Genomic DNA, 11,336 nt, shown 5'->3' with positions numbered 1-11,336 from the left:
GGAGGGCGGCGCGGGCGCCAGTGGGATTCTCCAAGCGGCTGTGCGCTGTTGCCGCGGGCAGTGCGCAGGCTGCGGGCCAGCCGGGCGCTGCGCAGTCTCCGCAGGCGCCGGCGGGAGGGGTCGAAGCGGAGGCGCGGCAGGCTGCTGCAGGCCCAGGTGAATGGAGTAACCTGACAGCGGGGACGAGGCGACGGCGAGCGCGAGGAAATGGCGGCGGGGGCGGCGGCGCCGGGCCGCTCCGGGGAAGCCTGGGCTGTGACGCCGCGCGCCGGAGCCGGGGGTCGATGGGTTCTCGAAGGCCCGCCCCGCGCCCCGTGCTGCAGGTGAGCCGGGCTCCCGCGGAGCAGCTTTGTGTCCGGGCTAGGAGCGGCTCGCCCAGCCGCGCTCGCCCGCGCTCCGCGGCCGAGGCCACGCGTGCGGGCCATGGGCCCGAGCCGCGCGTCCGGGCCTGGCGGGTGCTGGTGGAGGGCGCGGCCTCGCTTGCCTCTTCGTCCCGCGCAGCGCGGCCTGTGGACCCGGCGTCTGCCCGCCCCGGCTCTGCTCCTGGGCCCCGACCCCGGCGCCTCACCGCGAGGCAGCCCTGGGAGACTCTCCGGACCTCCGTGGCGTGGTGGGGGATGCCGGCGCCTGCCCACTCCCCGGCCTGGCGAGGCCAGCGGGTTCTTGACAGGTCCCGACACGCGCGCGAGAGTGGCGCAGGAACAGCGGAGGTGGAGACGCGAGCCCTGCCATCCGGAGCACCCTGGGGCCCTCCTCTGATGGGGCCGCTGCGCCGCGCTCGGAGGGGACGAAGTCGGGCTCTAGGTCCCTCCCGGGAGGGTCCTGTGTGATTACTGTCAGGGGACCAGATCGGGGCCCCGGGGGGCGGGCGGGGCCGAGGCCATTCTTTTTCCTCTCCCCTCAGATGTTTTTGTGCCAAAATGCCCAGACCCTGCGGAGGAGCCTTTCTTCAGGGTTTTTGATTTTGGGGAAATCAGAGTATGTTTTAAGTTAGCACATCAGATTTATGTAGATTGTCCAGAAAAGCTGAGTTGCCCTGATGGCTCTGCCTGGAGGTCAGAGCTAGCAAACCACTGAGTGTGTCCTTAGAATCCTGAAGATCTGCGGAAACGTGGAGATGAGTGGAGGGTCCTTGGTGTGTAGTGTTCACTCAGTGCTTTTGTGGAGAGAGTTGTGGTTAAAGGGACACGTTACTGGTCTACACGATAAGTAAGTGTTCTTAGGACTTTCAGGTTTTAAAAACATTCATCTGATGAACGAGGATCACTTGGACGTCTATGCTTCTGTCTTCGAATATTCTGAATCTTTACAATCCTGATTGTCAGGTGTCTTCGGTGGTGCTTGTTTTGAGTCAGTGGAAAAGGACTCAGGTTAGGAGTTAAGTAACTCGGAAAATATTGTTAAAAATGTGCTTTTGAAACAGGTTAGCTATATTGAAAATGTATTGGTGTAAGCATTAAGTTTTCTAAATAAAAATATACATCCTCACCAAAAAACTCAGTTTACTAAAAGATGGGTTCGGGATAAGCCAGGTCCTAAAGAATAGTAATTTTCGATATTATTGATATCTTTGGGAATTAGGTTCTGGAATAGCCAGTTTATTTTGCAAAGTCTACTTTAAAGCTACCTGTGGCACGTGTGTATTTTATGTAATATGTGCTATATACATTCAAAACTTCATTTTAGGGCATATTCCATAAAACTCAATAGATTAAAAAAACAACTAAAGATTGCTTTTAACATGGTCACTATAAACATTGATCATGGTAACATATGTTTATAGATTTACTCATGGCACCAAAATGCTGTTTTAAGAAAAGAACAGTTAGTCCGTTTTTATTTATGTGGGGAGAAAAGACATTTTCCTACAATCCTTTTTAGTGAGGGCCTGCTCTACTTTTGTGCTTCCATCTCATGTTTGAAGGGTGAGCCCTGACTGCTGTCTTTTGCCGGTGGCTCAGTGTGTGAGTTGGGTAACAGGGTTGTTTTGCTATTATTGAGCTTTATTGTCTTGGTTTTAGAAGACATTTCTTTTGATGTGGCTCATGATTCTTATTTGACAGTGATTTTGTGGTGTCACATAGTGGGTTGTACAGTACTTGTAGTGCTACCTTCTAGAGAGGGTGACTTTTGTGGCGTTGCGATGTTTTATTCTCTACCACTATCTGACATGTGAGGAGCTTGTTTCATTTGAGAAGGTAGATATTTCGTAGACATTCTCTCACTTGCGACCCTACCATGTCGTGGTCACACTTCCACTTGCTCATGGCAAAGGAGATAAGGGAAACATGTTATTGAGCGCCTCCTTGTTACGTGGCAAGATGTGTCAGGTTCTACATATATTCTCTTCTAATCCTTACTGTGACCCTGCGATCAACTCAATATTGCCCTTGTTTTACAGGCAAGGAAACTCAGAGTCCGTGATTATTACTCCAAGTTAGGAATCTCGAAGTGGCAGAGCCAAGATCGAATCCTGGTTTGGTTTCAGAATCTTTGCAGGCGTGCTCTTTGTATTGCATTACCGTTCCGAGTGGATTCCAGGGCTGCATCGCGTGTAGTGACTCCTCAGTTAAGACTTGCGGAATGAATGAAGCTGTGTCTAGCCTTAAATGTTCAGGTGAACGAATGGTTATTTGAATATTTCAGATAGTTGTTCTTTTTTTTATTTGGCATGGTAAAATATACATAACATAACGTTGAACCATTTTGAGTGTACAACTAGCTGGCATACAGTACATTCACATTGTTTTTAGTCATTACCAGCATCCATCTCCATACTTTTTCATCTTTCCCAACTCAAACTGTTCTCATTAACACTAACTCCTTTTTCCATCCTACCTTCAATGCCCGGGAACCAGCATTCTATGTCCTGTCTCTGACTATTCGAGAAACCTCAAATAAGTGGAATCATACAGTATTTGTTCTTTTGTGTCTGGCTTTTTTCACCCAGCATGGTGTCTCCACGGCTCATCTGTGATGATTTAGATGTCAGAATTCCCTTCCTTGGAAAAGCTGAGTGGTATTTCATTTTATGAATATATTGCATCTTGTTTATCCATTCATCTGTCCATGGCCACCTGGGTGGCTTCCATCTTTTGGCTACTGTGAGTAATGGTGCTGTGAACATAGGTATACAAATAATTCATTGGAGTCCATGCTTTCCCTTCCTTTACACATACACCTCAAAGTGGTCACATTGTTTCTTGATCATCAAAACACTAGACTAGACTCAGAATTTATTGCAGTATTAGTTTTCTCAGGGTTCCTCCAAACTGATAATTTCCTACAAACAACATCTCTCTGTCAGTAAAATCTGTAATCTCTCTGAAGCCCAGGATTTACTCCTTTTTATGATCTTGGTTCCTATCATAGTGTCTGGCAAGTAGGTATTCAAAAAACTGATCAAACATGGAAAGATGTGCTTTATTGAATGCCAGAGGAAGATATTGGTGAGATCTTTGTTTAATTTGTATAAAGAGAAAGTTGGAGCCAAGTGACTTGTTTTGTTGACCTTTTGCTGTGCTTTTTGGACATTCAAGAGCTTAGTTCATCCCAAAAGCCCAATGTATGTATTATACTAGCTCTTATTCACAGGTTTCTTTGCAATTTACCACTTGCCAGATGACTGTAGTCTTCTGAGGCAGCATTATTTTCTTGGTATTCCACCTCCTTAGCCTGTGGGACTTGGGCCTTTTGATTTTTTGATGGCTAGTTTTCAGTTCTTCCAAGTTTCTGCTAAGACTCTAGTATTAGTACATTTATTTAATAGTTTATGATGTCTATTTTGAGAAAGGATTTGAAATGGTCTTATAATAGGAAAGTATTAGAGTACTATGAAAGTGGTGAAGGTTGGTAGTATAGAATGTAGAGCAGAGAATCAGATGAATGATTGGGGCAAGGAAAGGTGAGTGCCTGCATGTAACTCACGTTGATTAATGAAAGGAAGCATACCAATTAGGAGAAGCAGATTTTTCTCTTGTATGAAGAGCAATCGGTCTTTTGAATTGTTACATTAAATAGCATTAGCAATATATGGAGAAAATGTTTTACATTTTACAAATGATAGAGAAACATTTTTTCACATGCCATTTTAGAGAAACTGGATAAAAGCCTCAGGCATAATAGAAAAGCTTTAATAATACAGGTGTTCACTGTTCCAGTGGTTTGATTCATTAATTTCTTTCAGGTGGTGTCCCTTGAATATCAGTTGTCTCATTCAGACTGTTGACAGATGCTGAATAACAATCCATTCAGGAATAAGCTCTCTGGACAACATGAGCAGTGAGGGTTTTCCAAGTAGGAATTCTCACCCAGTCTCTCTTTTTTTTTTTTTTGAGACGGGGTCTCGCTGTGTTGCCCAGGCTGGAGTGCAGTGGCGCGATCTCAGCTCACTGCAAGCTCCGCCTCCCGGGTTCATGCCATTCTCCTGCCTCAGCCTCCGGAGTAGCTGGGACTACAGGTGCCCGCCGCCATGCCTGGCTAATTTTTTGTATTTTTGGTAGAGATGGGGTTTCACCGTGTTTAGCCAGGGTGGTCTTGATCTCCTGACCTTGTGATCTGCCAGTCTTGGCCTCCCAAAGTGCTGGGATTACAGGCGTAAGCCACCGCACCTGGCCCTTTCACCCAGTTTTTAGGAACATGTGTTGATCTAAAAAGTAAGACTGCTTGTATCGCGGTGTATACTTGATGAATTAATACAGAAAGGAAAACGTTATTTTTGAGATGTAGCTGGTGAAATTGACATTTTCAGTTGCATAATAAAGCCTTTGTTAAAATAATTCTGAGTACAAAATGGCTTTCTCATCTAAAATTGTCAGTGAATTGTTGGTATTCCTTTAACACGCAGTGACCGCAATATACACTTTAAATAAGTGACTGAGAAGATGCCACAAAACATTGTCTGAGGATGTCAGCAAGACTGTTACTAGAAGTAAGACGTGACAGGCTTAAGTTTGGCCTTAGAGGTTTTTTTTTTTTTCTTTTTTTGAGGCTTACAGCAGCATTACATGTTCTTGGCTGTGTTAAGGTTTATAGAATAGTAAGGATTAGATTCTTCATGCATATTCATTACCAGACATGGTGCTTGGCATATAGGAGACACTCAGATTTGTTGAGTGAATAAGTTAATTTATAATACTTTTTGAAATATTTAGAAGCTAACACAGTTTTGTGGGGAATTTTGCTTGCATATTAAGGGTTTTAAAAGATTATTAAATCTGTTAAGTTTTTGGACAAATCATGCTGCTTGGTCCTTTTTGCTTTGTGAGGTATGTATGATTGTGTGCACAGAAACGTTGCAGACTGAGGGAAGTGTTAAGAATCACGGGAGAAAATAACTGTCAAAATTGGGAGTTTTACTGTATTGCAGACTTTCTCCTTGTTGGCGCAGACTAACTCTGTTGTGCTTGTTCTTTCTTTGACAGCTCAATGTATGCAATAAAGCAGGGATTTTAACAGCACATTTGAACAATTCTTGAGGATTAGAAAATGAGGTCAGTTAACCAGTTCAGAATTAAAAAAAACAAAAAAAAACAAAAAAAACCGTACTTAGAGAACTTGAATAATGAGAGAAGACTTTTAGTTTAAAAACTGATCTTTGACATGATGTAGGAAGGTTCTTTGATTAAGAAGTTAGATACATGACCCCGTTTGAAGGGAAAAAGAGAGGTAGTAGTCGTATTTAGTCCTCTGAGATATTTCGAGATTGCAGGATTTCTGTCTTTCCTCTTTTGGGAACATCCTGGGAGGTGAGATTAGCATGATGAACACACAGCCTGTCCTCCTCTTATGCATTCTGCTGCCCAGCCATCACCGTCAGTTGCTCTGATTCATGGTATTTTAATGTTTTATCATAGCTTTGTAGGGATGCTTAAGAGCAAGGGTTTGGTGTCAGAGAGACCAGGGTTCAAATCCTGATTCTTCGACTTTATAACCAAGGAGCACTGGGCATATGGCACGTCTCTGAGTCTCAGCTTCCTTGTCTATAAACTGTCATAGTAGTGTTTGCCTGTTGAGGTTTTGAGAAAAAAAAGGAGTTTCTTAAACTCTCATGATACACAACTAGCATTTGCTAAAATTTCGGTGATATTTTTCTTTTAAGTATGTGTATTAGAGAAAATTTTAACATGCAATAGTCTTAATGTGATTATATTGTGAGCCCCCAAATTATTAATATTGAAATGTGTGGTCTAGTAATACAATGGAGGATGAAGGAAAAGAGGGCTTGAGAACAATATTTTATAGACAAGTTTTCGAGGAGGATTATCTATACTGGTTCAGCTATCTTAGTTGGTCTCTGTAGTAGTGATACCAAATGTAATACTGCCTTAAATGTCTCTAACTTTCCATAAATAACACATTCTTCGTCTGCTATGCATGAATTAACACATCATCTTTGAAACCATGCTTCAATTTAGCATATAAAGCCAAGTGTTTTATAAAAGAAACCTCAGGTTAGGTTTTATGTTTCCTTATGATTAGATTCAGGTTTTGGCACTGGGCACAGTGACTCACTCCTGTAATCTCAGCACTTTGGGAGGCCAAGGCAGGAGGATCTCTAGAACCTAGGAGTTTGAGGTAGCAGTGAGCTATGATCGTGCCACTGCACTCCAGTCTGGGCAACAGAGCAAGACACTCTTCCCCTCTTTCCCTCGGCAAAAATAGATTCAAGTTTTGTACTTTTAGTAGGAAAACTACATGAGGTAGGTGTTGTCAGTTTGTCCCAATATTGGTGACCTTAGCTTTGTCACTTGGATTAAAGGGGTATCTATCAGGTTTTTCCACTGATAAAAATACCAATTTTCATTTGTAATTAGTAGGTAATCTGCAGAAAAGCTTTCAGACTATGTAAATATTCTTTAGCAACCTTCACCCAATGATTTTAGCATCCATTAATGATTATGGCTTCAATTACTAATGTGATAGTTAAAAATGGTGACTTTTTTTATTCCTTCTACATTTATTAGTTGACATTCAATAGAGTTTCACCTGAATTTTAAACCTAACAAAATACAATTTCTTTTTTTGTTGTTGTTGAGGCTGAGTCTTGTTCTGTCTCTCAGGCTGGAATGCAGTGGCATGATTGCACCTTACTGCAACCTCTGGCTCCTGGGTTCAAGCGATTCTCCTGCATCAGCCTCCTGAGTAGCTGGGACTACAGGTGCAAGCCACTACACCGGCTAATTTTTGTATATTTTTTAGTAGAGACGGGTTTTCATCATGTTGGCCAGGCTGATCTCTAACTCCTGACCTCAAGTGATTCACTTGTCTCGGCCTCCCAAAGTGCCGGGATTACAGGCATGAGCCACTGTGCCCAGCCTACAAAATACAGTTTCTAAAATGAGAAACTAAAGTCGAGAAATAATATCTTGAGTTTTTGGGTTTTCCCAGTTAACACCTGTAACTTTAAGAACTTTAAAATTGTTTCTGAAACATCTTCAAGGTTAGAGTCAGATTAGTGTACATTAATATGGAGGAGAATTTTATAGTGGTTGGAAGTGACCTGAGAAAACCAGGATGGGTATAGTCAGATGATATCAAAATAATCATTGTACTAACTGGTACCTCTCTAGATTTGACAGTTTCTAGTTAGCCTTGAATTACTCTTTTGGGCTTGGGTGTCAAGGTCGAGGATATTAAGCTTGTTAAAATAATTCAGGTTGTTTAAAGTCTTTTAACTATAGAAAGTGTCTAATTTGAGTGTTATATTTGACCTATAAAAAGCTGCTTTAATTCAATAGTTGTTAAAGTTAGATCAATAAAGCTTATTCTCAACTTTGAATTAATTAATAAAAAATTATTCATGGATACTTTCCTACATTCCAAACTATCTAGTCATTACAAATTTATAATAAGATGAAAATCAAACAAATCATAAACTATGTAATAGAAATGTAATTATAGTGTGAGATTATCTTTCAGAGATCTTAATACTCTGGAGGGAAATGGCAATAACAGCTAATATATGGGGCAGTAATAAAGCCCATGATGATTTGGGTGGTATAGATAGCCCACGTGTGCTAAATGAGAGGGGAGGGGACTAAAGTGATAGAGGTTTTAGGGAAAGGTGGGGATGGGGTTCGTGAGAGGTGGTGAACTCTACTGGTACACACTTGTTTTGGTGTTACAGGATAGGCAGATAACATGAGTTGTTGCACAGAAGCTATGATGATGTACTGTGTCACACTCTTGCCTGGACCTTTTAATACGTTTGCTTTCCTGTCTCAATAAACATCCATCTTAACTCTTACGTTCGTTTTGTCTCTGGATTGACCTCCCTTTAGTATTTAAGTATTCACGTTACATATCTTAAAACAGCTTGACCTAGAGAAAATTGTGGCTCCTTTTTCCCAGTGGATGCTCTTTCTTGGTGTAAAGGCAGAGGATAGTCATGAATTGAATAAAATTCTAGCAGTCGTTGCACAGTGTTAAGAGTAAAGTATGTGCCTGTAGTCCCAGCTACTCAGGAAGCTGAGATGGCAGGATCACTTGAGCCCAGGAGTTCGAGGCTGTAATGTGCTGTGAATAGCCACGGCACTCCTGCCTGGGCAACAGAGTGAGACCCTGTTTCTAAAAAAAAAAAAAAAAGGTAAAGTACAGAAACTTGGAATCAAATATCAATCTTAAAACTCACCTTGAAAACTAGTGATGTGTTAAGTATTTATGTCTCTTGAAACAAAACTATAGGGCAAATGTCATTATAGGTAACTGGAGGGGAGGGTGTGTATCTGCTGTTTTGATGTGCTGAAATGTCATCTTTCTGAAAAGTACTCCAAGAAGCAAGCGGACCTTTGGCTTGCAGCCTAAAAACGCTTCTTATATGGAGTTCTTTGATGGGTGGAATTTGTTAAGATGGTATTTGACCTGTGTTCAGCTTCAATTTTGGACAAATCTAATTTTAGGCATGATTATGTTAAAATTTAAACATAATATATTTATGTTACAGATTTAGAGAAACCCAGAAGTTTATTTGGTTCAGATAGAGTAATGCATGAAAAGAAGGCTAATGAATTTGTGGTTTAAATTATAGATACTATGATATTGTAAAATATATATTTCGTCTGTCCTCTACCCTGTTCTTAGGCATACAAGGCCTGAAATCTTCAAAGTGATGTCTTTTTGTATGCTAATGTTTGACCTGTGGCTGGTAGCTCCTGGTAGCTTCAAAATCCCAGGGGCTGGTTACCGGAAAAACTAAGGCATGATTAGAGGTTTGGACTCAGACCCACCCTCCAACTTCTGGGGGGGAAGAGGGACTGAAGGTTAATCATGCTCAGGTAATGAGTCTCCATAAAAACCCTAAAGGACAGAGTTTGGAGAGCTTCTGGAGAGTTGAACACATGGAGGTTCCTGGAGGGCAGTTTGCTCTGGGAGGGCTTGGAAGCTCTGTACCCCTTCCCCATACCTCACCCTGTGCTTGTCTTCATCTGGATCTTTGTAATATCCTTTACCTAATTAATTTATTTTTATTGAGATGGAGTCTCGCTGTGTTGACCAGGCTGGTCTCGAACTCTTGGCCTCAAGCGATCCTCCCATCTTAGCCTTCCAAAGTGCTGGGATTACAGGCGTGTGCCGCTGCACCCGGCCTGTAATATCCTTTATAATAAACTGGTAAACATAAGTAAGTTTTTCCCCTAGGACTGTGAGCTGGTCTAGCAAGTTAAATCCTAGGAGGGCATTGTGGGAACCCCAGTTAATTGATTGGTTGGGAACACTGGCAAAAAATAATCTGAGGTTTGCAATTGACATGGAAGGGTGGGGGAAGTCTTGAGGAATGGAGCCCTCAACCTGTGGGATCTGATGCTATCTCCAGGTAGATAATGCTGGAATTTAGTTATTAATAGAAGACACCCAGCTGGTGTCTGCTGCAGAATTGATTGCTTGCTTGTTGTTGGGGAGAAACCCCACACATTTGGTCACAGAAATTTTATGTGTTGTGTGAGAACAAAGGAAAAACAGTTGGTGTGTGTTTTTTCCCACTCAGATACTCAGGTAAATGTTACCACATTTTGTGCCTTAACGGGGGAGGTTTTTACTCCTTTCTTTCTCTCTCTCTCTCTCTCTCTTTCTTCTTTTCTTTCTTTCTTTCTTGAGACAGGGTCTTACTCTGGAGTGCAGTGGTGTGATCATGGCTCACTGCAGCCTCCCTGGCTCAGGCGATTCCCCAACCTCAGCCTCCTGAGTAGTTGAGACTACAGGCAGACACCACCACACCTGGCTAATTTTTATATTTTTAGTAAAGATGGGGTTTTGCCATGTTTCCCAGGCTGGTCTCAGAATTCCTGGGCTCAAGTTATTTGCCCACCTTGGCCTCCAAAGGTGCTGGGTTTATGGGTGTGAACCACTGCACACGGCTGGGAGGATGTTTTCATTACCTAAAACAGAATTGTGTATCTCTAGCTTATCATCACACAAATCATCCACAGTTTGAAAGTTTGTTTTCCAATTCCCAATTCTGCATGTTCAAATTGTAGGAAATTTAAAATGCTGAAAAGTTTAAAGGAAAAAATAAATTACTCATCCAAGTAAATCATCATTAATTTTTGGGTAAACTAACTTTCTCTCACCTCTCCTTCCTCTCTTCCTTTTCTTTCTTATCCTTCCTCACTCCCTCCCTTTTCCTTTCCTTTAGTTTTAACTAAGACATAATCATAGTCTTACTGTAAATAATAATGTTCTGCCTTTTCATTTAAAGCCATTGACACAGGATTTTTCTCAGTCACTTTACCAGCCAGGGACCTTTGGCCGGTGACGCCCCTGTCCAGGCCTTGCTTGGCCACGCTACCCTCCCACTCGGCCTGCCTGGGCCACACCTGGCTTGCGCCCTGGCTCTGCTAGTGGCTGGGCCAGTCATGCCACAGCCTACCTGTGTTACAGCTCATACCCACGTTCGGCGGTTCCCGAGTTCTTGTCCTGCATCCAAGAAGAATGAGGATATGCTGACAACTGAAGGGTGAAGAAGGCAGACATAAATTTTATTGAGCAGTGACACAGTTCTCAGCAGAAAGGGGACGTGGGGGTGGTTCTCCACCCAAAGTTGTATAGTTTCTCCCCCAGTGTGGCTGGGTCCTGGGCTTTTACAGGCTCAGAATAGGGGAGTGCGTGCTGATTGGTTTGTGAGTATGCAAAAAAAGTTAAATGCACCACTTGAAGGTGGGCATGATAGTGTACAAAAACCAATTAGGGAAATGTAGGTATATGTAAGATGGGTGAAGGGTGAGGATCAATCAGAGGAAAGTGTGCCAAATGGGAAGACAGGTTCTCAATCCAGTCTCTGGATTTATCTGAGACTTGTAGTTCTCTTGAAAAACAAACAAAAAATATTGTGTGTCTTGACC

The 11,336-nt window shown here is 42.6% G+C and overlaps 1 protein-coding gene across 2 annotated transcripts in view; it reads left to right on the top strand.

Moving 5' to 3' along the window:
• Position 1: 1 nt before the first annotated feature.
• DICER1 (dicer 1, ribonuclease III) overlaps positions 2–11,336 on the top strand; it is a 72,194-nt gene continuing 60,859 nt past the window's right edge. Inside the window, exon 1 of one of the 2 annotated variants that reach the window (XM_017857934.1) lies at positions 2–323. The gene's annotated coding sequence lies outside the window, so the exon portion shown is untranslated. The remainder of the gene's footprint in view (positions 324–11,336) is intronic. The other variant, XM_017857936.1, reaches the window with a different exon arrangement.

This window comes from Rhinopithecus bieti, unplaced genomic scaffold (genome assembly GCF_001698545.2).
Source record: "Rhinopithecus bieti isolate Rb0 unplaced genomic scaffold, ASM169854v2 scaffold_41913, whole genome shotgun sequence".
NCBI classification, from domain to species: domain Eukaryota; kingdom Metazoa; phylum Chordata; class Mammalia; order Primates; family Cercopithecidae; genus Rhinopithecus; species Rhinopithecus bieti.
The sequence above is the reverse complement of the archived record's forward strand: the minus strand, read 5'-3'. Positions and strand labels throughout refer to the sequence as shown.